The sequence below is a fragment of the Lycium ferocissimum genome, chromosome 12, assembly GCF_029784015.1.
Source record: "Lycium ferocissimum isolate CSIRO_LF1 chromosome 12, AGI_CSIRO_Lferr_CH_V1, whole genome shotgun sequence".
In the NCBI taxonomy this organism is placed as follows: domain Eukaryota; kingdom Viridiplantae; phylum Streptophyta; class Magnoliopsida; order Solanales; family Solanaceae; genus Lycium; species Lycium ferocissimum.
The window spans coordinates 50,269,064-50,281,015 of NC_081353.1; the positions used below are offsets into that span (position 1 = coordinate 50,269,064).

At 36.6% G+C, this 11,952-nt stretch overlaps 1 long non-coding RNA gene across 3 annotated transcripts; it reads left to right on the forward strand.

Annotated features, from left to right (window-relative positions):
• Positions 1 to 9,521: 9,521 nt before the first annotated feature.
• On the forward strand, positions 9,522 to 11,627 carry LOC132040641 (uncharacterized). 3 transcript variants are annotated; one of them, XR_009410738.1, is made up of 4 exons: positions 9,534 to 9,745; positions 9,978 to 10,114; positions 10,669 to 11,063; positions 11,141 to 11,627. It is a non-coding gene; the product is annotated as an uncharacterized LOC132040641 (long non-coding RNA). The 3 variants fall into 3 exon arrangements; XR_009410737.1 differs by lacking the exon at positions 9,978 to 10,114 and having other exon boundaries at positions 9,538 to 9,745; XR_009410736.1 differs by lacking the exons at positions 9,978 to 10,114; positions 10,669 to 11,063 and having other exon boundaries at positions 9,522 to 9,745.
• Positions 11,628 to 11,952: the final 325 nt, after the last annotated feature.

Consider the following 11,952-nt stretch of genomic DNA (forward strand, 5'->3'; position numbering starts at 1 on the left):
TCAACTAGTAACCCATAGGTAGAACGATTAGAAGACTCAACTGGATTGTTAGTGGTCAAAGCTCTAGATCTTTCTCTTCTCTGATAAAAATCCGCTCTTTCTTGGTTGAAGTTCATTATTTGCTTTCTTTTATTTTTATTTAGTTTATAAATTTGGATTTGTTGTTTAGATAATTAGCATTAGTTTAATTTAGTTGACAGTTAATCATAAGTCATTGTGGGTACGATATCTGGACTTAAAAATCCTATATTACTTGTATGACCGCGTATACTTACGTGTGCGTTTGGGAGCAATACATGAACAACATCGGAAGAACCTCATAGATCAATAACCATCAAGACCATTTTTGATAATCTTTCATTAATAGCTTAAGAGGTGTTATAAATAACTAATTAAATATCATGGTCATAATTTATGAAATAAAAATCAGCGGAAGTCTTATTCAACGTTTAAAACAAAATGTGACAACATGCCTCGATAAAACATAAGAGACATCCAAGACACTACCCATAAGTTTATAACTATCTGTGGAGCTTCTAAAAAAATAAACTAACTCAGGACACAGCTTGAAACTGCTAAGAAGTAACAATTGACTCAATGAAAATCCACGAACAATGTGTGGGCGCACCAACAATCTGGAAAGCAGTAAGTACTCCTAATCCACAAGATCTGTCTGTACCTGCTCTTCTTCATTACCTAACATACCTTCAAAAATAACAATGGTATGCCTGAGTACTGGGTACTCATCAGTAAATGTCTCGGGGACAATAAGTAATATGATAAAATAATACAATAATGATTAGTGAAAACAGTTCCAATAGAATAATTTGAAATCAAAGGCGAGATCAATCGTACAACTTATAATCATCAATAGAAAACTATCAAGACAAGTATATATCTTTTCCTATTCAATATACCATTTATTACCATTTGAGTCCTTTCAATTCGAGACCAATATCATCAACAAGCCACTCACAGGCGAACAAGTTCATTATCATCAATAAGCCACTCACAGGAAATAAAGATATGAAACAAGCCACTGACAGGCAACCAAGATACTAAACAAGCCACTCACAGGAAGATCAAACAATCGATACTCCGGGCTAGGAAACCGCAGAGGCTAATCATCCTCTGGACTAGCATAATAATAGATGCACCGAGCTATACACGTCGGAGGTCAATCATCCTCTGGACTGACACAACAATAGATGCACCGGGCTATACGCCTCGAAGGTCAATCGTCCTCTGGACTGACACATCAATAGATACACCGGGCTATACACCTCGTAGGTCAATAGTCCTCTAGACTGACACAACAATACTCGTATCGATACGTTAGAATCCATAATGGCTAATCATCCTCTGGACTAGCATAGCTTGCCCATACAGGCTAAAACACAAACAAGATACAAATCATAGCATATTAGCCAAATCATCAATCATGGCATAGAAGCCGAATCACAAGTCATATCACGATAGCCAAATTATTCCTCATGAATCCAGCTTCCCATTATAGGGATACATCAATTCATTTCAGTTTTAGAAAGCAGACTCATTTCTTTAAACAAGTTTCATGTTCAACACAATCCATTTATAAAGCATTTACATGAGATAACCAAGCTTTCCAAATATCAAGTTTAAACATCCCTTAAGGGTAATTCAAGTACAAATACCAAAGCTTTATGTCTCAATATTTAATCATCCCTTAGAGAGGAAAACAATCATGAATACGTATCTATAAAATAGTACAAACAAGGTTTAATGTGGGCTTGTCCCTCACGCTCACAAACCACAACCAAACTCACACAAATCTTTTCAAAAGAGTATACTTCAAAAAGAGACATACAAATCACCTTTGTAGTAAAAAAGGATTTTTAAAAGAGACATACATCAAAGAAGGTTTTCAAAAGAGACATAACTCAAATCCCGCTAAAAGCTAGCAAAATGGAATTCCTAAGGTTCAACAATCGATCTACAATGGATTTATATAAGAAATATTAAAGATTTATTCGTTTATATGTACTTTCTTTATGTTTCGAAAACTAGGCTTTCTAAGCCTATAAACGCGTTCTTGAACATCATGTGAATCATTAATGGATTCCAATCGCGTAGTATAATCTGTACTAGCCTAAAATTCATTAATTAAATCAGGAAAACCGACGTTCATACCTTTTAGACGAAGTTCTACACGCCCATTCTTCTCCTTTCTTGAGTTTTCAAGAATCTAGGGTTTGGAGAGATGAACTAAGATTAATTTGATATTAGATTGATGAAGTACTGATGGGAATTGATCAAGAATTTACCTTATATGTTTTGAGGAAACCCTAGGGTTGTTTCCTCTCAAAAAGTCAGCCAAAATGAAGTGGGAATGAATTATAATGAAGTTAAGCTTTTATAAAATTTGGGAAAAATCGCTTCATGCTTAAAATAGCCTGGTGCGTCGCCTGGGGTGTCGCCCAAGGTGACGCTACAGTATATCTATTTTGGCGATGTCAAAATTTTGAGTTTCCTGGAAACCTGGCCTGGGGCGCTGCCCAAGGAAATGCCCAGGGCACCGCGCATGCCTAATTTTTACACTGCACTGATGATGTTCAGTAAAATAGGCATAACTCCTAACACAGAGCTCCGTTTGAGCTGGGAAACCTAACGTTGGAAAGGTATTTCAAAGGCCTACAACTTTCTTGAAGAAAGTTGTCCCAAATTCCCAGCGAATGTTCATGTAACTGGCTTAGAAATCAGACCTACCATAATTTAGACGAGTTTGAGAACTCTTACGAACTTCACTATTTGGTTTGACTTCAAAACGACTGCTTATAAACCAAATTCATCCCGAATGGATTCATATAGCTAAAATATCATCTCAATACTAATTTTACGCATTCACACCTAACCCGCATTTGCGAGTGTTGCTGGCCACTATCGAGGCTTAAATGGCCGGCTTCCGGAAGCAGGTTACATGCATTTACCCCGGACATCAGCGGCGCTTACCACCGACTCGATCAACAAGGAAGCCGTAGTGATGAGGTATTGGGCATCAAACATTATAGATATATAGATACATACGAGATTGTAGTAAGGTACATGTTATGGCGCTTAGCGGCAAGTCAGAGTTTACAGGTTTATTCTTATCCCTCTTGTCGACGCATATTTTATTGTGATGTTACATTCCTGCCTTACATACTTAGTACATTCTTTTTACTGACTTCCCTTTGCCTGGGGGCGCTGTGTTTCATCCCACACAAGTGTAGATAGGCGAGGCGAGGATCCTTCACGATAGGTTGCCTCCATATATCGCCGCCTGTCGGTAAGCTCCATGTCTTCCCCGGAGTACGAGTCAATTTTATATGTATTTTTGTATTATGTCATGTCATGTCATCCTGTTGTGGATTCGCTTTATCAGTCCCCACATTTATATATACATCCTTTTGGGGTTAGCAATTATGAGTTATGTTTTAAGCATTCGTTGTAGACATGCATGCTACCAGAGTTGTCAAACGGCCACCAACCAACCTGCCCTGCCTCCGCGTGGCTAAGGAATTTGACGGGTCAGGGCGGGCCTGCCCTTCACTTATAAGGGCCTTAAATGGCGGGCCTAAATAACCCAACCTTACAAAGTGGCCGTGGTCAAAGTGGCCAAATTCTTCATTTTTTTTCCAATTTTTTTTTTATAAGAAAATTTGTTTTCAATCTAAATTCGAACCTCTAAGTATACCAATTTGTTATATTTCTAACATACAATTATATGGAAGTACATAATTTTATTACAACTTATATAAAATAAACACCTATACATCGTCAAGCACATTTGAATACGTTTGTGATAAAGGTGCCTTAATTAACATCTCCATCTTCATTTACATTCATATGCAAATTTAATTAGTTAAGCATTATCAAATAACTAGATTTTAGAAACTAATACTTAATATTTAAATTTGCTTAAAATATTACCATTTTGAATTTAGTAAAGCTCTGCAACTAATTTCGAGTTAGTACTAGGGATTTAACGCTAAATGAGAAAAATATGTAAGATACTAAGACTAATTCAATAATAACCATTCCTATTTTTTTTACTTCTTTTTTCACAATTTTCTTTTAAATTTCAATCATGAATACAACTTCTATTCTTGGGGATTAGGATTTAACGCTAATGAGTAAAGTATTGTGTAAGATACTAAGACTTATTTGGTAATCACTATTTCTATTTTTTTACTTCTTTTTTCACAATCTTCTTTTAAATTTTTAATTAATATAAATAGCCTTTTGTACCACGGGCCGGCCACGGCCCTGCCTCGGTCAGGCCTCAAGGGCCAGCGGGCTCACTTGGCCGGGCTATAAGCCCGCTTGGGAAACGGGCTTAACTTAGCCCAACCCTACCCCAATAACGGGTCGGGGCCGGGCCGGCCCCCGCGGGCCAAGCCCATTTTGACGGCTCTACACTCTAAGATGTGGCCTTGAATGGCCAGGATAAGTTTAATAATAATGAAATCATAGAGTACGTGGTGTTCGGTTGAGTAGACACCAGGTGCCCATCATGGCCCTTCGATTTAGATCGTGACAAAAGGGGCCCTGTCCCAATCACAGTACAGGTCTGTTATCTTTAGAGGCTTGTAGACGAGTCTAATATGTTTGGTATGTCAGTGTAGCGGCTTTGCTGGCCTTTGTATATGATCATTTTGCTATTACTGTTTGCAGACGTTCATGGCGAAATCATCGGCCTGCACTTTTATGTATACATGTTTTTAGGTGTGTTTACCCTTAAGATGATTCGGACTACGGCCTTGTCGGCCTAGATTGGTATTGTCTCCTTGCAGGAAGGCCTTGTCGACCTAAGTTAAGGGTAACCTCCAGAGTTTATAGTTACAGAGTGGTACGTTCGGGGTCAAGTAAGACACTGAGTACCGGCCATGCCTCCCGAGGTTTGAGGCATGACACACTTATAAAGAGGTTAGCACGAGTACCTAGAGGAATAAATTGGCTAGGTTTGGGATGAGGTGATGAAGCCATGTCCCAGCATCAACATTGAAAGGTAGAACAACACTCTCTTTTGATGATTCAAAAATTGGAGTAGCAGGGCTTTCCAAGTAAATCTCGAGGGGAGAAGCTTTGGGTTCCCTGGAAGCCTTGCTGGAGTCATCGGGTGAGTGCTCTTCAGGTCCACCAACCTTTTTCCCCTTGTCATTATCGCTATCAATATGAACTAACCCGTGTTGAGCTTTGCTCCACGCTTCGATAAGCCTACGTCGAGTCCGTAGTCAGGAACCAATTCCAACCGGAGGAGAATTACTAGCATCCCATGGCCTGCGTTTACGATCCGCAAGGTGGCAGCATGAACGATGTTTGACAAAGCCACTTTGCGGGTAAGGACTCTTTAGAGAGAAATATACATAAAAAGATGCAAAGAAAAATAAAGGAGGCGGAGTAGTACACGATTAGTAAAGTTTCCTTTTATTTACCATGATCATTTTCCTTCCACCAATCGGAAGTCATGCTTCTCCAGGTTTGGTTCACGTTGGGAGAAGCACACAAAAGGTCAACTACCCATTCGAAAATCCCAACTATAAGCTCTGGCTTTACAAGAATAACTGAAAAGGTGCGAAAGTGCGAGATGGATTCAAATGAAATAGGAAACGAGATTACAATAAGGAAATAAGATCCTTAAGAAGTACTTACGAGTAATATTCCACGTTTAGAGGAATGGCTTAGAAGTTGGAAGCAATTGATAGGCTCGGATCATCACAAACCTATGTAACCATCCTCGATCAAAATCATCATCCGGGTTGATCAAGCTACGTCTCCCTCGGGGAAATAAATGCGCCAATCCTCCTTAGAATAATCGAGGAGAATACAAGTGCATTAAATGGTCGAGAGAGAATGTGATTCCGGCTTAGTTGGCTAAAATTTGAATGCAATAGACTGAGCGCCAAATCTAGGGAGCCACTTGACCGATGCAAACCAAATAGCGGCGACAGAAATCCTTGATAATCTCAAGAATTGGTAGCTTGAAACCTATCGAAAAGGGTAGTATAAATCGTAGAAAAACCCTCAACATGGTGATTCATCCTGGTTTTGGGGCGACGAGGCCAAAATTACAATCCTCACGAACTTTGGGAAGGACATTTGCAGTTATCAGTGAATTAATCTCTTTAACAGACTCATGGTGTTCATCAGCAATGAAATCCTCATGGTACTTAAATCCTGAGGGTAGAACACCCGCGGCAAGGATTGCAATTCAGCTTCTTGACTTATTGGAGAAACATGGGCTTTTCCTAAACGGTATAGAGGAGTAGGAGTGTCGTTATTAGATTTGTCCTTTGAAGAATGAGTAGGAGAAGGATGAGATGATGAGGCTGACATGGTGATGGTTTTTCTTGCAAAAAACGACAAGTGAAGGGTTGAATACAAAAAAGGTTTTTGGAGAAATCTTTCATACAAGAAAAAAAAAAGGATTTGGTTGAATTCGGGACTAGATAATGTTCGTATTTATATAAGACAATGGTGGTCGTAATGATCGAAATTCTAAGGGTCACAACTTTTCATAAATGACATCTTTATGTCAATCGACGTGATTAAAATGTCGCCGATGTTTCACAGAGAGGGCATTGACTGAGGATTTGACGGTTGTCTATTCGAATGAACCGTCTAGACGTTTCCACTCCCCGGTCTCACCTAACTCTTCCACTCCCCGGTCTCACCTAACTCTTCCACCGGAAAGTGGGGGGACTATCTGTATACATTTGAAATATGGCGTTACACGTGGCATGAAGGAAGAAAGACACCTGATAGGCAAGGTCAAAGAATAGCGTGATGATTGATTTAGTTCAAAAAGAATGAATTCATGTAGACCCGGAGCAAATGTTATGAAGCAATTGTTATGGGTCATTTATGAACATCAGACGTTACGCGACCGGTCCGGATTTAGAGTTGGATGTTACACTTCTACATTTAAATGACATTTATTGATTATTATTGCTCATTATTGAGCACGATTTACAGCTCAATGCTAGTGATTACCACCTATAAAAGGAGCTTAAGCTCATTGTAATAGGATCAACTTTTACAACATAATAGTCTAAATACTCTGTTATAAGCAAAATTGTTCTGTTGTTATTCTTTTTGTACCGAATTTATAAAAGTTCTTCAAGGCTAAGTGTTCAACCGGAGTGACATTTAGCAAAGGATATCCTCGGAGCTCATATGGCCCAGGCTTATTTTATTATTTTTTTGCATTATAATTATCTGGTTTCATTACTTGTTTCTTAATCCTTATTCATATTCATAACAAATCCATTCACGTATCCTTTAAACCACTAACAAATTTAACTGTACTTTTTTTGGGGTAAACAAACTTAAAAATAAAATTCCCTCCTTTCCAATTTAAGTGTCTTAGTTTGACTAAGTACTGAATTTAAGAGAAACTTCTGAACCTTGTGGTCTTAAATAAAAAGATGAGTACAATGTACTAAAATGTCCTTTGAGTTTTGTGGTTTTAAACTTGTCATTTAGGATGTTTGAATTGTCAACTTACTAAATATAGAAAGAGGCACTCTTTTTGGGAGATACCAAAAAGAAAAGTAAAACACTTAAATTGGGACGGAGGGAGTATATATCGTTGAAATATCAGCAATATCGTACTAAATATGCTTGACATGTACTCCTCAAAATAGGAACAATGACATGTGATCTAGTGGCTAGGTACTCGAATTTGGGGGTGTATCACGGAGTGGTAACTGGGAATAACACCAGAATGTGTTTAGCCATCAAATAGTAAGGATCAAGACAACATGCACATATATTTAGGGTAGTAATGTAGGATCACATGCCATGTTAGATAGAAATGAACATACCCACAATCTTGGGCCATCAAGCAGTCATGATAACGGCTATTTTAAAAGCAGAGGCAGTGGGCCTTACCATTATCAATTGGCCTATTGGCACATAAAGTGATGTTTTTCTAAGGGGTCATTTGCACTTATGTCCTTCTTTTGTGTTGGTCTATAATTTTTGTCCCTCATAACGAACAACTTTTTCCCGAAATATAAGTTTATGTATTCGCATCATAATATCTCACAAGCTATGTCCTACATGACTTTTTTCCTTAAAGGACTTATGCCCCATTAGGCATAAGTTTGATTGCTAAAGGGAAAATATTAAAGAGCAGCCCATTTGAAGGCCAAAAATTAAAGACTAGACCATTTGGAGAGAAATTCGTGCAATATCTTCTTCTTCTTTCCTCTTCTTTTTTCTTCACCTGTTTATTCTCCTTTCAACTGTTTTTCCAATTCAATCATTCAAAAGAAACAAAGAAGTTATTAGAGATTAATCTATTAATTTTCAGAAAAGAAAGCCTTTAATAATGTTTAGAGCATTAGTGATACTATTTTCTTCTGGAAACAAATTCTCCCAAAACAAAACTAAACTCCAATTCTCCACAACTAAATCCAACTCCACATTGTTTTCAAGTGAAAGGTGGAAACAAATTCTTTCAAAGCCAAATTATTAACAAAACCCTAATAATCACAACATCGCTTAAAATGTGAAGATATTTAACTTTTCAACCATGTATACTTACTCGTGCTTGATATTTAAAAAGATAATAGGAATCTCTTTAATACAGACTTACAAACAAGTTGAACTCCATGCTGAATTTGTTGGGGTCTAATAAGAGAGAATCAGCAAAGTAAATGCATTCGATTATAAAAGATGTCTATCTATATATGCGCAACTTTTTTGAGAAATATTTCATTAATCGATCGTCAGGCTGCGAATTACTTAAAAATTAATTTCAGATTTTAAAAAAAAAAATTATTTATTCATTATGTAGTTGTAAAGAAGCAAGTGATATAAGCACGTAAAGTCAACATGTACATGTGCATGAGAAGTTAGGTAAATAGAACATAAGAAACGCATCTCCATCTCTATCGACTTCCCCACCTTGTCTCCACTAAAGTCTCGATCAATCAAAACATGGATTAGTCAAAGTTCAATTGAATTAAACTCAGGTTTAACTGAGCTAATTTGGTATATAATTATTAATGTAGAAAAAAATCTCCCTTTGGCTCGAGTATTAATTAAGTAAATATAATAATAATAATAATAATAATAATAATAATTAAAAAAATTAATATTTTAATCTAGTAATAAAAAAATTTAATCACAAAATATTAATAATTACAATTACTTTGCAATTCTGTACTTCGTTGAGCCATGTAACTATTTTTCAATCATATTCTAACTTAGCCTACTTTTACAGTGACGTGAAATGTAATTTTAATACTTTTAGTATTAAAATTTAGTGTTCTATATATTTAATTTTAAAGCATTCAAATTTAGTTATTAGCATAAATTAATAAGCCGAACTATTGATTATTACAATTTTCCTTAATAATCCATCAGTTTATGATGAATCTAAATCTATATCTATATAATTATTATATAAAGCAGGGCAAAGGCCCCCAATTAAATCACAAAAATTGTATTTATCTTTTTTGTCATTTTTTTGCTATTTTCCCTGAATTTTTTCATTAACCTTAATATTTAGAAGTCCAAAAGTCCCGTTAATTTGAATCAACCATCAACTGGAAAACCAAAATTCAAAGTCCCATTACTTCGTTGTTATGTAGTAGCAGACTAGCAGTACTAATTAAATCCAACCACCGCATTTCTTAATTGGGAAAATAGAAGCCAAGCCTAACCGTCTACAAGGATCCATTTGCAACCACCGGTGAAGCCGTAGACGCTGCCTCTGGTATGGGTTTTCCTTCCCTGTTTTATCTTAGAATTAGGGATGTACTTATCTTTAGAATACTACACAAGTTTTTATTATACCTTATATATATGCATATACCTTAGACTTCCTAAATTTTATAAGAGATCCTAGAGCCTTTAACACACGGAGCTTTGTCCATATGGTTTAACCCTGCTATTGAAAAACCTTCTTCCCCATTCTACATACTTCGTCTGCAATTCAACCAAAACAGAAAAATAATAAGTTCAAGATTAGATATACATGGAACTTACAAGTTTAGATGGAACTGTCAAATGAAAGAGGAATAGAAAACAAGAGGAGAAAACGCCATAGAGGGACTCTTCTGATCAGGGGTGGCTCGACTATAACGTCAATAAAGCAATTGTTTGGGGCCCCAATTTTTTTGGGCTCCATTTTTTCCTTGAAGATGTATGTTATATATAAATCATTGCCTCAACCAACGGAAGTTTTTCAAAATTAAAATTGATAAAATCTTATCCAAGATCAACTATGTCTCAAGAGAGATTGAATGGATTAGCTATATTATCAATTGAAAAGAAATTGTTAGAACAAATCGATTATAAAAACAGTAATTAATGACTTCACATCTAGAAAAATTAGAAAAGTAGACTTTAAATAAAAATATATATGACGATCTTTTCTTTTTAAAGTATTAGCTAGGGCCTCTGTTTGAAGTTTAGCTTTAGGACCCCCAATATTGTTGAGACAGCCCTGCTTCTGATTCCATTCGTTCCTATGTAATAAGCGATTGTTGGAGTCTTTAGTAAAACAAATACCGGTTTACTGTTTTTCCCCCTGATTTTTAAAAGTAAATTTGAAGGATAATTGACAAAAATAGGAGAAAATATATAAATACCAATGCTGGTTTGTGAGACTGCCACATAAAAACGTTGTAATTGCAGAGAGCTATCGCGGAAAAGGGCAGTAGACAGAGGGATGTCCTTCGATTATTGTTTTGCAAAATCAAGCCAATCTACAGAGGAATAGACCAAGACTGATATGTTTTTCTTCTTCTTTTAGCCTTTCTTTCGCTCCAATTACCGGGACTAACAGAGAGGTTAGAGGAGATTCAGGGAAGACCAATAATATTCACATCCCAGTTCTTAAACTTGGCGGTTTATTGATTCAGATAGGATTCTTGCAATCGAGAAACATATGACCGTTGAATGGACCAAAGTAGAGGAAATGAAAAGGGAACAAGACTAGGAAATTTGACCCACAAGTTCAAAAGTAGAATAGTTAGAATTATATCCATACCGCCTCTGAAGTTTAGGATTCTAAACCGACATCAACTCTGGTGCATTCATCGATCTTTGTCCTTAATTTAGCCTGCATTCTGCTATTTGATACTTAACTCTTTTCCACAAAATGCAGGGCATAGGTAAGTGGAATATCTACGCGTCCTTCTGAAACGCCTCAACGAGAAAATAGCAGGTAACTACGTATTGTTTAAGAACTCAAACAGCAGGTTAATGAAGACAAGACAGAGCATTCAAATGTCTTTCGGGAAGCTGTGGCTCTTTACTAGGTAAACTGTCAATGTACATTATTTATCTAAACATTGTCCTGAATGGATCAAACTATTTGCGGGCAGGGCTAGAACAAAGCTTGACTAATCATCCTGTAGAAGCAGAACAGTAGAGGGAGAATTGCTATCACACTCAGGATGAGAACTTCTGGCATCTCATATTTTGTTTGGGAATTTTCCTTTTTTACCATTTGGTTGTTGATTTCAGTTTGAGGTCTTCCTGTTATCTGTTGAAGAAAGAATGTAAAGTGATCTTTGTTTTGTTTATATGCATGTTGTTCAAGGTTTGACTTTAATAATGGTTCCAGTTCTCAATAATTGTTTGCCGATGAAGCGCCTTTCTACTAAATTTTATGTATGTACTTCTCAAGTGCTGCAAGTAGAGGCAAATAAAAGGGTCATGTTGCAAATAATGATTGTTTTTGCCTTACAATGTATTTACTTGGGACATTTTGAACTCAAGCTTTTTACTTTTTGGAGCAGAAATCTCAAAATTAATAAAATGCATGAAAACGTAGCATGTTCCCCCACTGTATTTTCTCCTTTCAGCATTAAGGAGTGAAGAAAGTGCAGCAAAGTGAAGAGAGGTACATGGAGCTAATTGGCTTCTATTTTTCAGAAGCTAGAACAAAAGCTTAACAAAAAGGAGGCAGAAAAA